General features: G+C 58.9%; 1 protein-coding gene across 2 annotated transcripts in view; it reads left to right on the top strand.

The window, feature by feature from the left end:
- Nucleotides 1–490: 490 nt before the first annotated feature.
- Nucleotides 491–18,532, top strand: part of LOC140408253 (nuclear factor NF-kappa-B p105 subunit-like) — a 128,654-nt gene continuing 110,612 nt past the window's right edge. The window contains exon 1 of one of the 2 annotated variants that reach the window (XM_072495207.1): nt 491–620. The gene's annotated coding sequence lies outside the window, so the exon portion shown is untranslated. The remainder of the gene's footprint in view (nt 621–18,532) is intronic. The other variant, XM_072495208.1, reaches the window with a different exon arrangement.

Here is an 18,532-nt window from a genome sequence, read left to right as displayed (position 1 = left end):
CTTCCTGTTACCCCCAGGGGGATGCAGTGGGGTGCAGTTCCTCCGACTGCCCCAGGGGGAGGCAGTGTGTGCAGTTCCCGCAGTTGCCCCCAGGGGAGACAGTGGGGCGTGCAGTTCTGGCTATTGCCCCCAGCGGGAGACAGTGGGCGTGCAGTTCTGTCTAATGCCCCCAGGTGGAGGCAGTGAGGTGCAGTTCACTCTGTTGCCCCCAGGGGGAGGCAGTGGGGTGCAGTACCTCATGCTGCCCCCAGGGGGCGGCGGTGGGATGCAGTTCCCTCTGTTGCACCCAGGGGGAGACAGTGGTGTGCTGTACCTCCTGCTGCCCCCAGGGGGAGGCAGTGGGGTGCAGTTCCTCCTGCTGCCCCCAGGGGGAGACTGTGGGGTGCAGTTCCGCCTGCTGCCCCAGAGGGAGACAGTGGGGTGCAGTACCTCCTGCTGCCTCCAGGCGGGGCTAACGGTCCGGGTGTGAGCGGCGGGCGGGGTATTTCCAGCCGGGGAGGGGGTGAAGCGCTCGGCAGCGGGAAGCGGAGGCTGGGCCGGGCGCATGGAGCGGTGAGGCGGAGCGGGAGCGCGGGGCCGGCGGACACTCTGGAGCCGGAATCTGCGACTTTGTTGCCGCTGTGAGTAAAGTGGAAACATTGTAACCCCTCAACCCAGACTGTCTCCCTCAGCCCAGGCCCGCTTCCGCCTCACTCAACCCCTCAACCCCTCATCACTCACTCCCTCATCACTCACTCCCTCCCGTCACTCCCTCCCCTCACTCCCTTATCCCTCACTCCCTCATCACTCACTTCCTCATCACTCACTCCCTCATCACTCACTCCCTCATTCCTCACTCCCTCCACTCACCCCCTCATCACTCACTTCCTCCCCTCATCACTCACCCCTCACCCCCTCACTCCCTCATCCCTCCTCCCCTCTCCTCACTCCTCACCCCCTCATCACTCACTCCCTCATCCCTCACTCCCTCATCATTCACTCCCTCCCCTCACTCCCTCATCCCTCACTCCCTCATTCCTCACTCCCTCCACTCACCCCCTCATCACTCACTCCCTCCACTCACCCCCTCATCACTCACTCCCTTATCCCTCACTCCTCACTCCCTCATCCCTCACTCCCTCATTCCTCACTCCCTCATTCCTCACCCCCTCATCACTCACTCCCTCATCCCTCACCCCCTCATCCCTCACTCCCTCATCCCACCCCCCCTCATCCCTCACTCCCCCATCACTCACTCCCTTATCCCTCACTCCCTCATCCCTCACTCCCTCATTCCTCACCCCCTCATCACTCACCCCCTCATCACTCACCCCCTCATCACTCACCCCCTCATCACTCACCCCCTCATCCCTCACCCCCTCATCCCTCACTCCCTCATCCCTCACCCCCTCATCCCTCACTCCCCCATCACTCACTCCCTTATCCCTCACTCCCTCATTCCTCACCCCCTCATTCCTCACCCCCTCATCACTCACCCCCTCATCACTCACCCCCTCATCACTCACCCCCTCATCACTCACCCCCTCATCCCTCACTCCCTCATCCCTCACCCCCTCATCCCTCACTCCCCCATCACTCACTCCCTTATCCCTCACTCCCTCATTCCTCACCCCCTCATCACTCACCCCCTCATCACTCACCCCCTCATCACTCACCCCCTCATCCCTCACCCCCTCACACCTCACTCCCTCACCCCTCACTCCCCCATCACTCACTCCCTCATCCCTCACTCCCCCACCCTCCCTCTGTCCCCCCCACACCCTCCCTCTGTCCACCCCACACCCTCCCTCTGTCCCCCCCACACCCTCCCTCTGTCCCCCCCACACCCTCCCTCTGTCCCCCCCACACCCTCCCTCTGTCCCCCCCACACCCTCCCTCTGTCCCCCCCACGCCCTCCCTCTGTCCCCCCCCATGCCCTCCCTCTGTCCCCCCCCATGCCCTCCCTCTGTCCCCCCCCATGCCCTCCCTCTGTCCCCCCCCATGCCCTCCCTCTGTCCCCCCCCATGCCCTCCCTCTGTCCCCCCCCATGCCCTCCCTCTGTCCCCCCCCATGCCCTCCCTCTGTCCCCCCCCATGCCCTCCCTCTGTCCCCCCCCATGCCCTCCCTCTGTCCCCCCCCATGCCCTCCCTCTGTCCCCCCCCATGCCCTCCCTCTGTCCCCCCCATGCCCTCCCTCTGTCCCCCCCCCATGCCCTCCCTCTGTCCCCCCCCCATGCCCTCCCTCTGTCCCCCCCCCCATGCCCTCCCTCTGTCCCCCCCCCATGCCCTCCCTCTGTCCCCCCCCCATACCCTCCCTCTGTCCCCCCCCCATACCCTCCCTCTGTCCCCCCCCCATACCCTCCCTCTGTCCCCCCCCCATACCCTCCCTCTGTCCCCCCCCCCCATACCCTCCCTATGGCCTATGGTGTGCTCGCGTTCGTTAACAGAGGGGTTGAATTTAAGAGCCGTGAGGTAATGATGCAGCTGTACAAAACTTTGGTAAGGCCACATTTGGAGTACTGTGTACAGTTCTGGTCGCCTCATTTTAGGAAGGATGTGGAAGCTCTGGAAAAGGTGCAAAGAAGATTTACCAGGATGTTGCCTGGAATGGAGAGTAGGTCTTAAGAGGAAAGGTTGAGGGTGCTAGGCCTTTTCTCATTAGAGCGGAGAAGGATGAGGGGCGACTTGATAGAGGTTTATAAGATGATCAGGGGAATAGATAGAGTAGACAGTCAGAGACTTTTTCCCCAGGTGGAACACACCATTACAAGGGGACATAAATTTAAGGTGAAAGGTGGAAGATATAGGAGGGATATCAGAGGTAGGTTCTTTACCCAAAGAGTAGTGGGGGCATGGAATGCACTGCCTGTGGAAGTAGTTGAGTCGGAAACATTAGGGACCTTCAAGCAGCTGTTGGATAGGTACATGGATTACGGGAAAATGATATAGTGTAGATTTATTTGTTCTTAAGGGCAGCACGGTAGCATTGTGGATAGCACAATTGCTTCACAGATCCATGGTCCCAGGTTCGATTCCGGCATGGGTCATTGTCTGTGCGGAGTCTGCACGTGGGTTTCCTCCGGGTGCTCCGGTTTCCTCCCACAGTCCAAAGATGTGTGGGTTAGGTGAATTGGCCAATGATAAATTGCCCTTAATGTCCAAATTGCCCTTGGTGTTGGGTGGAGGTGTTGAGTTTGGGTAGGGTGCTCTTTCCAAGAGCTGGTGCAGACTCAAAGGGCCAAATGGCCTCCTTCTGCACTGTAAATTCAATGATAATCTATGATTAATCTAGGACAAAGGTTCGGCACAACATCGTGGGCCGAAGGGCCTGTTCTGTGCTGTATTTTCTATGTTCTATGCTCTGTCCCCCCCATACCCTCCCTCTGTCCCCCCCCCCATACCCTCCCTCTGTCCCCCCCCCATACCCTCCCTCTGTCCCCCCCCCATACCCTCCCTCTGTCCCCCCCCATACCCTCCCTCTGTCCCCCCCCCATACCCTCCCTCTGTCCCCCCCCATACACTCCCTCTGTCCCCCCCCATACCCTCCCTCTGACCCCCCCATACCCTCCCTCTGTCCCCCCCCATACCCTCCCTCTGTCCCCCCCCATACCCTCCCTCTGTCCCCCCCCATACCCTCCCTCTGTCCCCCCCCATACCCTCCCTCTGTCCCCCCCCATACCCTCCCTCTGTCCCCCCCATACCCTCCCTCTGTCCCCCCCATACCCTCCCTCTGTGCCCCCCCATACCCTCTTTCTCTGTCCCCCCCCCATACCCTCCCTCTGTCCCCCCCCATACCCTCCCTCTGTCCCCCCCCATACCCTCCCTCTGTCCCCCCCCCATATCCTCCCTCTGTCCCCCCCCATACCCTCCCTCTGTCCCCCCCCATACCCTTCCTCTGTCCCCCCCATACCCTCCCTCTGTCCCCCCCATACCCTCCCTCTGTCCCCCCCATACCCTCCCTCTGTCCCCCCCATACCCTCCCTCTGTCCCCCCCATACCCTCCCTCTGTCCCCCCATACCCTCCCTCTGTCCCCCCCATACCCACCCTCTGTCCCCCCCATACCCTCCCTCTGTCCCCCCCCATACCCTCCCTCTGTCCCCCCCATACCCTCCCTCTGTCCCCCCCATACCCTCCCTCTGTCCCCCCCATACCCTCCTTCTGTCCCCCCCATACCCTCCCTCTGCCTCCCCATACCCTCCCTCTGTCCCCCCCATACCCTCCCTCTGTCCCCCCCCATACCCTCCCTCTGTCCCCCCCCATACCCTCCCTCTGTCCCCCCCATACCCTCCCTCTGTCCCCCCCATACCCTCCCTCTGTCCCCCCCCCATACCCTCCCTCTGTCCCCCCCCATACCCTCCCTCTGTCCCCCCCCATACCCTCCCTCTGTCCCCCCCCCATACCCTCCCTCTGTCCCCCCCATACCCTCCCTCTGTCCCCCCCATACCCTCCCTCTGTCCCCCCCCATACCCTCCCTCTGTCTCCCCCCCCCCTCCCTCTGTCCCCCCCCCCCTCTGTCCCCCCCCCTCCCTCTGTCCCCCCCCCCTCCCTCTGTCCCCCCCCCTCCCTCTGTCCCCCCCCCCTCCCTCTGTCCCCCCCCCTCCCTCTGTCCCCCCCCCTCCCTCTGTCCCCCCCCCTCCCTCTGTCCCCCCCCCTCCCTCTGTCCCCCCCTCCCTCTGTCCCCCCCCCTCCCCCTGTCCCCCCCCATACCCTCCCTCTGTCCCCCTCCCATACCCTCCCTCTGTCCCCCCCATACCCTCCCTCTGTCCCCCCCATACCCTCCCTCTGTCCCCCCCATACCCTCCCTCTGTCCCCCCCATACCCTCCCTCTGTCCCCCCCATACCCTCCCTCTGTCCCCCCCATACCCTCCCTCTGTCCCCCCCATACCCTCCCTCTGTCCCCCCCATACCCTCCCTCTGTCCCCCCCATACCCTCCCTCTGTCCGCCCCATACCCTCCCTCTGTCCCCCCCCCCATACCCTCCCTCGGTCCCCCCCCCATACCCTCCCTCGGTCCCCCCCCTCCCTCTGTCCCCCCCCTCCCTCTGTCCCCCCCTCCCTCTGTCCCCCCCCTCCCTCTGTCCCCCCCCTCCCTCTGTCCCCCCCCTCCCTCTGTCCCCCCCCTCCCTCTGTCCCCCCCCTCCCTCTGCCCCCCCCCTCCCTCTGCCCCCCCCCTCCCTCTGCCCCCCCCCCCTCCCTCTGCCCCCCCCCTCCCTCTGCCCCCCCCCTCCCTCTGCCCCCCCCTCCCTCTGCCCCCCCCCTCCCTCTGCCCCCCCCCCTCCCTCTGCCCCCCCCCCTCCCTCTGTCCCCCCCCCCTCCCTCTGTCCCCCCCCCTCCCTCTGTCCCCCCCCTCCCTCTGTCCCCCCCCCCTCCCTCTGTCCCCCCCCCCTCCCTCTGTCCCCCCCCCCCTCCCTCTGTCCCCCCCCCCTCCCTCTGTCCCCCCCCCCCTCCCTCTGTCCCCCCCCCCTCCCTCTGTCCCCCCCCCCCCTCTGTCCCCCCCCCCCCTCTGTCCCCCCCCTCCCTCTGTCCCCCCCCTCCCTCTGTCCCCCCCCTCCCTCTGTCCCCCCCCTCCCTCTGTCCCCCCCTCCCTCTGTCCCCCCCCCTCCCTCTGTCCCCCCCCTCCCTCTGTCCCCCCCCCTCCCTCTGTCCCCCCCCCTCCCTCTGTCCCCCCCCCTCCCTCTGTCCCCCCCCCTCCCTCTGTCCCCCCCCCTCCCTCTGTCCCCCCCCCTCCCTCTGTCCCCCCCCCCTCCCTCTGTCCCCCCCCTCCCTCTGTCCCCCCCCCTCCCTCTGTCCCCCCTCCCTCTGTCCCCCCCCCCTCTGTCCCCCCCCCCCTCTGTCCCCCCCCCCTCTGTCCCCCCCCCCCCCTCTGTCCCCCCCCCTCCCTCTGTCCCCACCCCTCCCTCTGTCCCCACCCCTCCCTCTGTCCCCACCCCTCCCTCTGTCCCCAACCCTCCCTCTGTCCCCCCCCCTCCCTCAGTCCCCCCCCTCCCTCAGTCCCCCCCCCCTCTGCCCCCCCCCTCCCTCTGTCCCCCCCCCTCCCTCTGTCCCCCCCCTCCCTCTGTCCCCCCCCCCCTCCCTCTGTCCCCCCCCTCTCCCTCTGTCCCCCCCCCTCTCCCTCTGTCCCCCCCCCTCTCCCTATGTCCCCCCCCCCTCCCTCTGTCCCCCCCCCTCCCTCTGTCCCCCCCCCTCTCCCTCTGTCCCCCCCCCTCTCCCTCTGTCCCCCCCCCTCTCCCTCTGTCCCCCCCCCTCTCCCTCTGTCCCCCCCCCTCTCCCTCTGTCCCCCCCCCCTCTCCCTCTGTCCCCCCCCCCTCTCCCTCTGTCCCCCCCCCTCTCCCTCTGTCCCCCCCCCTCTCCCTCTGTCCCCCCCCTCTCCCTCTGTCCCCCCCCCTCTCCCTCTGTCCCCCCCCCTCCCTCTGTCCCCCCCCCCCTCCCTCTGTCCCCCCCCCCCCTCCCTCTGTCCCCCCCCCCCCTCCCTCTGTCCCCCCCCCCCTCCCTCTGTCCCCCCCTCCCTCTGCCCCCCCCCCTCTGTCCCCCCCCCCTCCCTCTGTCCCCCCCCCTCCCTCTGTCCCCCCCCCCCTCCCTCTGTCCCCCCCCCCTCCCTCTGTCCCCCCCCCTCCCTCTGTCCCCCCCCCCTCCCTCTGTCCCCCCCCCTCCCTCTGTCCCCCCCCCTCCCTCTGTCACCCCCCCTCCCTCTGTCCCCCCCCCTCCCTCTGTCCCCCCCCCTCCCTCTGTCCCCCCCCCCCTCCCTCTGTCCCCCCCCCCCTCCCTCTGTCCCCCCCCCTCCCTCTGTCCCCCCCCTCCCTCTGTCCCCCCCCCTCCCTCTGCCCCCCCCTCCCTCTGTCCCCCCCCTCCCTCTGTCCCCCCCCCTCCCTCTGTCCCCCCCCTCCCTCTGTCCCCCCCCCTCCCTCTGTCCCCCCCCCCCTGTCCCCCCCCCCTCCCTCTGTCCCCCCCCTCCCTCTGTCCCCCCCTCCCTCTGTCCCCCCCTCCCTCTGTCTCCCCCTCCCTCTGTCCTCCCCCCTCCCTCTGTCTCCCCCCTCCCACTGTCTCCCCCCTCCCTCTGTCTCCCCCCCTCCCTCTGTCTCCCCCCTCCCTCTGTCTCCCCCCTCCCTCTGTCTACCCCCTCCCTCTGTCTACCCCCTCCCTCTGTCTACCCCCTCCCTCTGTCTACCCCCTCCCTCTGTCTACCCCCTCCCTCTGTCTACCCCCTCCCTCTGTCTACCCCCGCCCTCTGTCTACCCCCCTCCCTCTGTCTCCCCCCTCCCTCTGTCTCCCCCCTCCCTCTGTCTCCCCCCCTCCCTCTGTCTCCCCCCCTCCCTCTGTCTCCCCCCCTCCCTCTGTCTCCCCCCCTCCCTCTGTCCAACCCCTCCCTCTGTCGTCCCCCCCCTCTGTCCCCCCATCCCTCTGTCGTCGTCCCTCTGTCCCACCCTCCCTCTGTCCCCCCCTCCCTCTGTCCCCCCCACTCTCCCTCTGTCTCCCCCCACCCTCTCTCTGTCTGCCCCCACCCTCTGTCCCCCCCCCCTCTGTCCCCCCCCCCTCTGCCCCCCCCCTCTCTCCCCCCCTCCCTCTGCCCCCCCCACCCTCCCTCTGCCCCCCCCACCCTCCCTCTTTCCCCCCACCCTCTCTCTGTCCCCCTCCCTCTGTCCCCCCTCCACCCTCCCTCTGTCACCCTCCCTCTGTCCCCCTCCACCTCCCTCAGTCCCTCCCTCCCCCACTCCCTCCCTCCCTCGCTCAGTCCCTCCCTCAGTCCCTCGCTCCTCCCTCAGTCCCTCGCTCCTCCCTCAGTCCCTCGCTCCTCCCTCAGTCCCTCGCTCCTCGCTCCCTCCCTCCGTCCCTCGCTCCCTCCCTCCGTCCCTCGCTCCCTCGCTCCGTCCCTCGCTCCCTCCCTCCGTCCCTCGCTCCCTCCCTCCGTCCCTCGCTCCCTCCCTCCGTCCCTCGTTCCCTCTCTCCATCCCTCGCTCCCTCCCTCCGTCCCTCGCTCCCTCCCTCCGTCCCTCGCTCCCTCCCTCCGTCCCTCGCTCCCTCCCTCCGTCCCTCGCTCCCTCCCTCCGTCCCTTGCTCCCTCCCTCCGTCCCTTGCTGCCTCCCTCCGTCCCTCGCTTCCTCCCTCCGTCCCTCGCTCCCTCCCTCCGTCCCTCCCTCCCTCAGTCCCTCCCTCCCTTGCTCAGTCCCTCCCTCCGTCCCTCGCTCCCTCCCTCCGTCCCTCGCTCCCTCCCTCCGTCCCTCGCTCCCTCCCTCCGTCCCTCGCTCCCTCCCTCCGTCCCTCGCTCCCTCCCTCCGTCCCTCGCTCCCTCCCTCTGTCCCTCACTCCCTCCCTCCGTCCCTCGCTCCCTCCGTCCCTCGCTCTCTCTCTCCGTCCCTCCCTCCCTCAGTCCCTCCCTCCCTCCCTCGCTCAGTCCCTCCCTCTGTCCCTCGCTCCCTCCCTCCGTCCCTCGCTCCCTCCCTCCGACCCTCGCTCCCTCCCTCCGTCCCTCGCTGCCTCCCTCCGTCCCTCGCTGCCTCCCTCCGTCCCTCGCTCCCTCCCTCCGTCCCTCGCTCCCTCCCTCCGTCCCTCGCTCTCTCTCTCCGTCCCTCGCTCCCTCCCTCCATCCCTCGCTCCCTCCCTCCGTCCCTCGCTCCCTCCCTCCGTCCCTCGCTGCCTCCTTCCATCCCTCCTTGCCTCCCTCCGTCCCTCGCTCCCTCCCTCCGTCCCTCGCTCCCTCCCTCCATCCCTCGCTCCCTCCCTCCGTCCCTCGCTCCCTCCCTCCGTCCCTCGCTCTCTCTCTCCGTCCCTCGCTCCCTCCCTCCGTCCCTCGCTCCCTCCCTCCGTCCCTCGCTCTCTCTCTCCGTCCCTCGCTCCCTCCCTCCATCCCTCGCTCCCTCCCTCCATCCCTCGCTCACTCCCTCCGTCCCTCACTCTCTCTCTCCGTCCCTCGCTCCCTCCCTCCGTCCCTCGCGCTCTCTCTCCGTCCCTCGCTCTCTCTCTCCGTCCCTCGCTCTCTCCCTCCATCCCTCGCTCTCTCTCTCCGTCCCTCGCTCTCTCTCTCTGTCCCTCGCTCTCTCTCTCCGTCCCTCGCTCTCTCTCTCTCCGTCCCTCGCTCTCTCTCTCCATCCCTCGCTCCCTCCCTCCATCCCTCGCTCACTCCCTCCGTCCCTCGCTCTCTCTCTCTGTCCCTCGCTCCCTCCCTCCATCCCTCGCTCCCTCCCTCCGTCCCTCGCTCACTCCCTCCGTCCCTCGCTCCCTCCCTCCGTCCCTCGCTCCCTCCCTCCGTCCCTCGCTCCCTCCCTCCGTCCCTCGCTCCCTCCCTCCGTCCCTCGCTCCCTCCCTCCGTCCCTCGCTCCCTCCCTCCGTCCCTCGCTCCCTCCCTCCGTCCCTCGCTCCCTCCCTCCGTCCCTCGCTCTCTCTCTCCGTCCCTCGCTCTCTCTCTCCGTGTCTCCCTTCCTGTCTCTGGGTTTAGGCCGTGTTGCTGAGTTCAGATTGTCCACGTTTCGCAGCATTGTTTCTGAATCTTTCTGTAAAGGTCTCCCTCAGACCGTGTTTTGCTGCTTCCTCACCCGTTAGCCCCCATTCCCCAAATATTTTAATTGCTACTTTTCCTTCTCCTTCGACCAGGGTCCAGCCATTGCTGATGTGTTTGTGGGAAAGGGATTCAGGGTGTGTGTGAAGAGCAATGTTACATGGTTCACACTGGGCACTAACACACACTGGGCACTAACACACACTGGGCACTAACACACACTGGGCACTAACACACACTGGGCACTAACACACACTGGGCACTAACACACACTGGGCACTAACGCACACTGGGCACTTACACACACTGGGCACTAACACACACTGGGCACTAACACACACTGGGCACTAACACACACTGGGCACTAACGCACACTGGGCACTTACACACACTGGGCACTAACACACACTGGGCACTAACACACACTGGGCACTAACACACACTGGGCACTAACACACACTGGGCACTAACACACACTGGGCACTAACGCACACTGGGCACTAACGCACACTGGGCACTAACGCACACTGGGCACTAACACACACTGCGCACTAACAATCAGAAAAGATGTGGCCAGTTGAGATCGATATTTTATAGCTGGTGAGGCCTGTCGTTCTCTCAGCCTGAGACAGGGTTTAAAGGTTTTGGAGTTGTGTAATCAGTGGGCTGGGGAGAGAGTTGATTCTGAAGGATGTGTGTTCTCGTTGTAATGCTGTCGTTTACTTTCGTTTCCAGTTGTCTCATTCACCTCGGCCCATGTTAGGAATAGGAAGTGAGGCTGTGATATAGGCCTTGATTTCATGGCAAGAAATGGCTTGGTTCAAATTGTGTAATGTTTATAAATTCCAATTTTGAATGGCTGGAAAGGGATCTGTGTTGTCGAAGGAACACTGATACAGGCTGCATATCCCTTATTCACAATTCCAATAGCTCTGAATCCGCACTTTTCCAGTGTCGGCTGACCCTAGAACTGTGCCCATTCCCGATACCGTGCACACGTGTGTGTCTGTGTACCATAGAATCTACAGTGCAGAAGGAGGCCATTCGGCCCATCGAGTTTGCACCGGCCCTTGGAAAGGGCACCCTACCCAAGCCCACTCTATCACCGTAACCCCTTTTTTTGGTCACTAAGGGCAATTTATCACGGCCAATCCACCTAACCTGCACATCTTTGGACTATGGGAGGAAACCGGAGCACCCGGAGGAAACCCATGCCAACACTGGGAGAACGTGCAGACTCCGCACAGACAGTGACCCAGCGGGGAATCAAACCCAGGTCCGTGGAGCTGTGAACCAATAGTGCTAACCACTGTGCTACCGTGCTGCATGTACCGTAACCGTGTGTGTGTGTGTATCTGTGTGTGTGTGCGTGTATCTGTGTGCGTGCGTGTATCTGTGTGCGTGCGTGTATCTGTGTGCGTGCGTGTATCTGTGTGCGTGCGTGTATCTGTGTGCGTGCGTGTATCTGTGTGCGTGCGTGTATCTGTGTGCGTGCGTGTATCTGTGTGCGTGCGTGTATCTGTGTGCGTGCGTGTATCTGTGTGCGTGCGTGTATCTGTGTGCGTGCGTGTATCTGTGTGCGTGCGTGTATCTGTGTGCGTGCGTGTATCTGTGTGTGTGAGTGTGCGTGCGTGTATCTGTGTGCGTGCGTGTATCTGTGTGCGTGTGTGTATCTGTGTCGTGCGTGTATCTGTGTGCGTGCGTGTATCTGTGCGTGCGTGTATCTGTGTGCGTGTGTATCTGTGTGCATGCGTGTATCTGCGTGTATCTGTGTGCGTGCGTGTATCTGTGCGTGCGTGTGTATCTGTGTGCGTGCGTGTGTATCTGTGTGCGTGCGTGTATCTGTGTGCGTGCGTGTATCTGTGTGCGTGCGTGTATCTGTGTGCGTGCGTGTATCTGTGTGCATGCGTGCATCTGTGTGCGTGCGTGCATCTGTGTGCGTGCGTGCATCTGTGTGCGTGCGTGCATCTGTGTGCGTGCGTGTATCTGTGTGCGTGTGTGTGTACCGACCAGTGACTCCAAGCTGTGTCAGACAATCTTTGCAGCTTGGCATTCCAAATTGTGAAAAATTCTGGATCCCAGACACTCTCAGCCCCAAGCATTTCAGAATATCCAATATCTCTAATCTGCAAAAATAAGCCGCCTCTATCGCAAAGCAAAAAGATGTCCCTTAAAATGCACATTTTATTGTAGCTGTGACAGGGTGATGGGTGTGTAACAGGGATGTGTGTGTAACATGGTGACACTTATGTATCAGGGATGTGTGTAACATGATGACGTGTGTATAATGTGGGGACGTGTGTAGTATATGTGTGTGTAGCAGAGTGATGCGTGTGTTTGTGTGTGTATGTCAGGGTGATGCGCGTGTGTGTGTAGCAGGGTGACGTGTTCACACGTGTGTGTTTGTAGAAGGGTGATGTGTGTTTGTGCAGCACTGTGACAAGTGTGTGTAGGTAACAGGGTGACACGTGTGTGTGTGTGTGTGTGTGTGTGTGTGTGTAGAAGGGTAACGCGTGTGGCTGTGTCTCTATAGCAGGATGACACGTGTGTGTGTGTAGCAGGGTGACATGTGTATGTGGGCAGCAGGGTGACACGTGTATGTGTGCGTGTGTAGCCGGGTGATATGTGTGTGGGGGTAGCAGGGTGACGTGTGTGTGGGCAGCAGGGTGATACTTGTGTGAGTGTTTTGCAGGGTGACACGTGTGTCTGTGAGTGTGTAGCTGGATGACACGTGTGTGTGTGTAAAGGGTGACAGGTGTGTGTGTAGAAGGGTGACACGTGTTTGTGTGTAGAAGGGTGACGTGTGTGTGTAGCATGGTGATAAGTGCGTGTGTGTAGCAGGGTGACGTGTGTGTGTGTTTGTGTCTAAGTAGCAGCATGACGTGCGTGTATGTCAAGCAGGATGACACGTGCATGTGTGTTTGTGTAGCAGGGTGACGTGTGTTTGTGTAGGCAGCAGGGTGACACGTGTGTGTGTGTGTGTAGTAGGGTGACACGTGTGTGCGTGTGTGTTGCAGGGTGATATATGTGTGGGTAGCAGGATGATACATGTGTGTATAGCAGGATGATGCGTGTGTGCGTGCAGCAGGGTGACTGTGTGTGTGTGTGTGTGTGTGTGTAGCAGGGTCATACACACGTGTCACCCTGCCACAGTGTCACGCTGCTACACACACACACACACGTGTTACCCTGCTACCTACACATACGCGCGTGTGTTCCCCTGCTACACAAACACACGTGTCACCCTGCTACACACACATGTCACCCAGCCACACACAAACATGTGTGTCACTCCATTGCACACATACATGTTTCACCTTGCCCCCCACACACACACGTGTGTCATCCTACTTCACACACGTGTCATCCTACTACACATCCATGTGTATCACCCTCCTACACATCCATGTGTGTCACCTTGCTACACACAGACACATGTCACCCTGCTACACACCCACACACGTGTCACCCTGCTACACACAACACACGTGTCACCCTGCTACACACACACGTGTCACCCTGCTACATACACACATGTGTCACCCTGCTACACACACACGTGTCACCCTGCTACACACACACACACACGTGTCACCCTGCTACACACACACGTGTCACCCTGCTACACATACACACACGGGTCACCCTGCTACATACACACACGGGTCACCCTGCTACACACACACACACATGTCACCCTGCTACACACACATGTCACCCTGCTACACACATACACGTGTCACCCTGCTACACACATACACGTGTCACCCTGTTACACACACGTGTCACCCTGTTACACACACGTGTCACCCTGTTACACACACGTGTCGCCCTGTTACACACACATGTCACCCTGTTACACACATGTCACCCTGCTGCACACACGTTACCCTGCTACACACATACACGTGTCACCCTGCTACACACACACACTTGTCCCCTGCTACACACACACACACACACACACACACGTGTCACCCTGCTACACACACACACACACACACGAGCGTCACCCTGTTACACACAGACACGTGTGTCACACTGCTGCACACAAACACACGTGTGCCACCCTGCTACACACACACATGTCACCCTGCGACACACACGTGTCACCCTGCTACACACACATGTCACCCTGCTACACGCTTGTCACCCCGCTACAAACACATGTGTCACCCTTCTACACACACGTGTCACCTGTGCATGTCTAGCAGAGTGACTGTGTGTATAGCAGGGAGACGTGTGTGTGTGTGTGTGTGTGTGTGTGTTAGGGAGACACGAGCAGGGTGACACGTGTGTAGCAGGGTGACACGTGTGTGTCAGGGTGACACGTGTGTGTCAGGGTGACACGTGTGTGTGTGTGTGTGTGTAGCAGGGTGACACGTGTGTGTGTGTGTGTGTGTGTGTAGCAGGGTGACGTGTGTGTTTGTATGTTTGTGAGAGAAGGGATCTAACATTTCGAGGCGGGACGACTCTTGGTCAAAGATCCTTGGATGACTGCTGGAGTTCAAATATACAGCAGAAATGATCTGACAGAATGGTGGGATAGGCTCAAGGGGCAGAATGGCCTCCCCTTGTTCCCCACACTGTGATGTATTTCATAATAACGGGTGTATTTGGCCACACAGTGTCCAGTGGAATCTGGGCACAGATTTATTTCCTGTCTTTGCTGACCCCCCCCCCCCAACCAAATTGGAAAACTGAATGAAGGCAAAAGCATATCTGTGCGCAGACAGAACCTGATTTTAAACAGGGTTAACCTCTCCATATGGGAGACCTTCAAGCAGTGTCTACATCAGTTAACAAAACGTTGGGAAAGGGTTGCAATGTGCACCCACTGCACAGGGTGTTCATCTTCACTTTGCAGGATGGCACAGGAGCCATTCAGCCCATCGAACCCGTGGCAGCCCTTGAAAGAGCAATCCAGTTAGTCCCGCCCACCACTGCTCGCCCCCCGCCACCCTGGGAAGTTCTCCTTTTCAAGTATTTATCCAATTTCCTTTCAACAGTTCCTGTTGATTCTGCTTCTTCCCCCATTCCAGAACATCATTTACTGCATCCTCAATCCTGGAAACACTTCGCAGTGACAGGAGCAGACGGCACTGAATTAAAGCGATTGGCAAGAGGGCCAGAGAGGGAGCTGATGGTTTATTTTGTTATCCACCTGATCTGGAAGTTGCTGCCTGAAAGGACAGGGAAGCAGATTCAACAGGAGCTTCCCGAAAAGAATTTGGATAAAAACTTGGAGAGAGAATTCAGGGGAGAGGGGCTAGTTTTACCAGAGCCAGCAGAGGTACAATGGGCCAAGTGGCCTTCTCATTCCATATGGGCGGCACGGTAGCACAGTGGTTAGCACTGTTGCTTCACAGCGCCGGGGTCCTGGGTTCGATTCCCAGCTTGGGTCACTGTGTGGAGTCTGCACGTTCTCCCCGTGTGTGCGTGGGTTTCCTCCGGGTGCTCCGGTTTCCTCCCACAAGTCCCAAAAGACGCGCTTGTTAGGTGAATTGGACATTCTGAATTCTCCCTCTGTGTACCCGAACAGGCGCCGGAGTGTGGCGACTAGGGGCTTTTCACAGTAACTTCATTGCAGTGTTAATGCTATGTTAGAATAAAGATTACTTGTGAGAATAAAGATTATTATTATGATTCTAATAAAGCTACTCATTAATGTTAATCAAATGTTAATCAAAGAATGTTAATCAACAAGGATAATAAGGAAATGGTGCAAATTTAAATGCTTCAGAAAGGAATTGGAAATTAATTTCAGTGAGGTGGCGGATTTTGAATTAAAATTCCCCTTTTGGCTTCGAGTTATAGTCACTGAGTCAGGGGGGGAGATTATGTTTGGAAAATGTGTTTAGTCAGAACCTGGAGATGGTAAGTTAGGGATGAACTGGCCTTGCCGTTGATACCCACATCACGTGAAGTCATTTTCAAAAACCATTTATCATCCCTGATGACACCAAGATTGGTGGAGTAGTGGATGAGGTGGAGGGCTGGTGTAGGCTGCAAAGAGACATTGATAGGATGCAGAGCTGGGCTGAAAAATGGCAGATGGAGTTTAACCCTGATAAGTGCGAGGTGATTCATTTTGGTAGGACAAATTTGAATGCAGATTACAGGGTCAATGGCAGGGTTCTGAGGAATGTGGAGGAACAGAGAGATCTTGGGGTTCATGTCCACAGATCTCTGAAGGTTGCCACTCAAGTGGATAGAGCCGTGAAGAAGGCCTATAGTGTGTTAGCGTTTATTAACAGGGGGCTTGAGTTTAAGAGCCGTGAGGTTATGCTGCAACTGTACAGGACCCTGGTGAGACCACATTTGGAGTATTGTGTGCAGTTCTGGTCACCTCACTATAGGAAGGATGTGGAAGCATTGGAAAGGGTGCAAAGGAGATTTACCAGGATGCTGCCTGGATTCGAGGGTAGGTCTTATGAGGAAAGGTTGAGGGCGCTAGGGCTTTTCTCTTTGGAGCGAAGGAGGATGAGAGGCGACTTAATAGAGGTTTATAAGATGATGAGGGGGCTAGATAGAGTGGACGTTCAGAGACTATTTCCTCGGGTGGATGTAACTGTTACAAGGGGGCAGAACTATAAAGTTCGGGGTGGGAGATATAGGAGGGATGTCCGAGGTAGGTTCTTTACTCAGAGAGTGATTAGGGTGTGGAATGGACTGCCTGCTGTGATAGTGGAGTCGGACACTTTAGGAACTTTCAAGCGGTTATTGGATAGGCACAGGGAGCACACCAGAATGACAGGGAGTGGGATAGCTTGATCTTGGTTTCGGACAATACTCGGCACAACATCGAGGGCCGAAGGGCCTGCTCTGTGCTGTACTGTTCTATGTTCTATGTTCTAAAGTAAGTTGTGAAGAGGACATAAGGAGGCTGCAAAAGGACAGGAACAGGTTAATAACTGGGCAAAGATCTGGAAAATGCAGTGTGATATGGGAAATTGTCCATTTTGGCAGGAAGAATAAAGAAGCTCACTATCTAAATGGTGAGAGATTGCAGAGCTCTGAGGTACAGAGGGATCTGGGTGTCCGAGAGCATGAATCACAGAAGGCTGGTGTACAGGTACAGTAAGTAATTAGCAAAGATAATGGAATGTTACTGTTTATTGTGAGGGGAAGTGAATATAAAAGTAGGGAGGTTATGTTTCAATTAAACAGGGAACTAGTGAGACCACATCTGGAGAACTGTGTACAGTGTTGGTCTTTTTATTTAAGGAAAGATGTACATGTGTTAGAAACAGTTCCGGGAAGGTTTACTAGATTGATACCTGGAATGGGTTGGTTGTCTGATGAGGAAAGGTTGGAGAGGTGAGGCTTGTATCCACTGGAGTTTAGAAGAGTGAGAGGCAACGTGATTGAAACCTTTAAGATCCTGAGGGGTATTGACAGAGTGGCTGTTTCCCCTTGTGGGAGAATCTAGAACTCGGGGGTCACTGTTTAAAAATATGGGGTCACCCATTTTGAGAGGGGTGAATCTCTGGAACTCTCTTATTCGAAAAGCAGTGGAAGCAGAGATTTTGAATATTTTTAAGGCAGAGCGAGATAGATTCTTGATTTGATTAACGAGGAGGGGGTGAAAGGTTATTGGGGGGTCGGCAGGAAGGTGGGGTCAAGTTACAATCAGATCAGCCATGACCTAAATGAAATGAGAGGGAGAGGTAACCGATGGAAGGGGAAACGTCAGTATTAATATTGAATGAACAAACAGCAACAATCCTGGAGTGAGTGGCGGGGGAGACATTTTCTTTGACTTTACTGAGTTTTTGGCAGTAAAATTCTCTCGTCTCCACCTTTCTCCCCGATTAAGAGAAATGGGTGGAGGGATTGAATGAACGGGGAAGTGAGTGAAGAGGGAAAAGACAGCAGAGGAGGGGTGGGAAGAGGCACAGAATGCAAGGGTCTCCCAGGTGGAGTCTGTGCCCAGGAAGTGTAAGGTTGGTTATTAATATTAATGTCCAAACACCGGTCCTGGAGTGAGCAGGGAGAGTGGGTGGACAGTGAATGGGGTTGTGCCTTTATTCCCAATGATGGAGTCAGAGGTGGAGATTAAACACAAGAGGGAGAGACACAGGCCCTGGGAGATGGTCTCCAGTCTGTACTCACGGCCCATCCTCAGGTGTACCTCTCTCCCTCCCTCTTTCCCTCCATTCCCCCATCCACAGGGTGCTTCAATGTGTTTATAACAACTAAATTGTTCCATTGTCTGGCCGTGTTTTATAAAACTGAGATTGGGAGCTGGTCCAGAATGTTGCTGTGCCTTTATTATTTCAATGATGCTTTGCTTTAATCAGTTTCCAGCTTTCTCTCCCCGAGGAGAGTTGATTTTGAAGCTTGGACGACGCAAACAGAATCTTTCCTCGGCGTGGAATCCTCAGACAAGAGTTATAACCTGAGAGAAACATAATACGTTTCAATGTGTCTTTGTCCTTCAAAAAAAAAGATCAGCCATGACCTTATTAAATGGTGGGGTAGGCTCGAGGGGCCGACTAGCCTCCTGATTCATATGTTCATATCTCGAAGCACAATCTCTGACCCACATTGGCTCCTAGCCTGGCAATGCCTCAATTCTCATCCTTTCCAACCTCAAAGTCTTGTTCCCCCCCCCCCCTCTCCATGTAATCTCCTCCACCACAACATCCCTCTGAGATATTTATGCTCCTCCAATCTTGGCCCCTTGAGCATCCCTGTTTTTAAGCACTCCACCAATGATGCCATTCCTTTCCCTGCATCCGAAGCTCTGGAATTCCCAATCCCAAAGCTCTTTATTTCTCTGCCCATTTCCTTCTGTAAGATGCTCCTTGAAACCTCTAGTTTGGTGCCCAGTCCTGGATATCTCCATGTGTGGCTCATTGACAAACTCTGGCCAGTCCCGGATATCTCCATGTGTGGCTCATTGACAAACTCTGGCCAGTCCCGGATATCTCCATGTGTGGCTCATTGACAAACTCTGGCCAGTCCCGGATATCTCCATGTGTGGCTCATTGACAAACTCTGTTCAATACTTCAGTGATTGAAAGCATTTCAGAGATGACAGGTGATATATCTCAGTCAG

Source organism: Scyliorhinus torazame, chromosome 3, assembly GCF_047496885.1.
Source record: "Scyliorhinus torazame isolate Kashiwa2021f chromosome 3, sScyTor2.1, whole genome shotgun sequence".
Lineage (NCBI taxonomy): Eukaryota > Metazoa > Chordata > Chondrichthyes > Carcharhiniformes > Scyliorhinidae > Scyliorhinus > Scyliorhinus torazame.
This window is presented reverse-complemented; position numbering and strand designations above follow the sequence as displayed.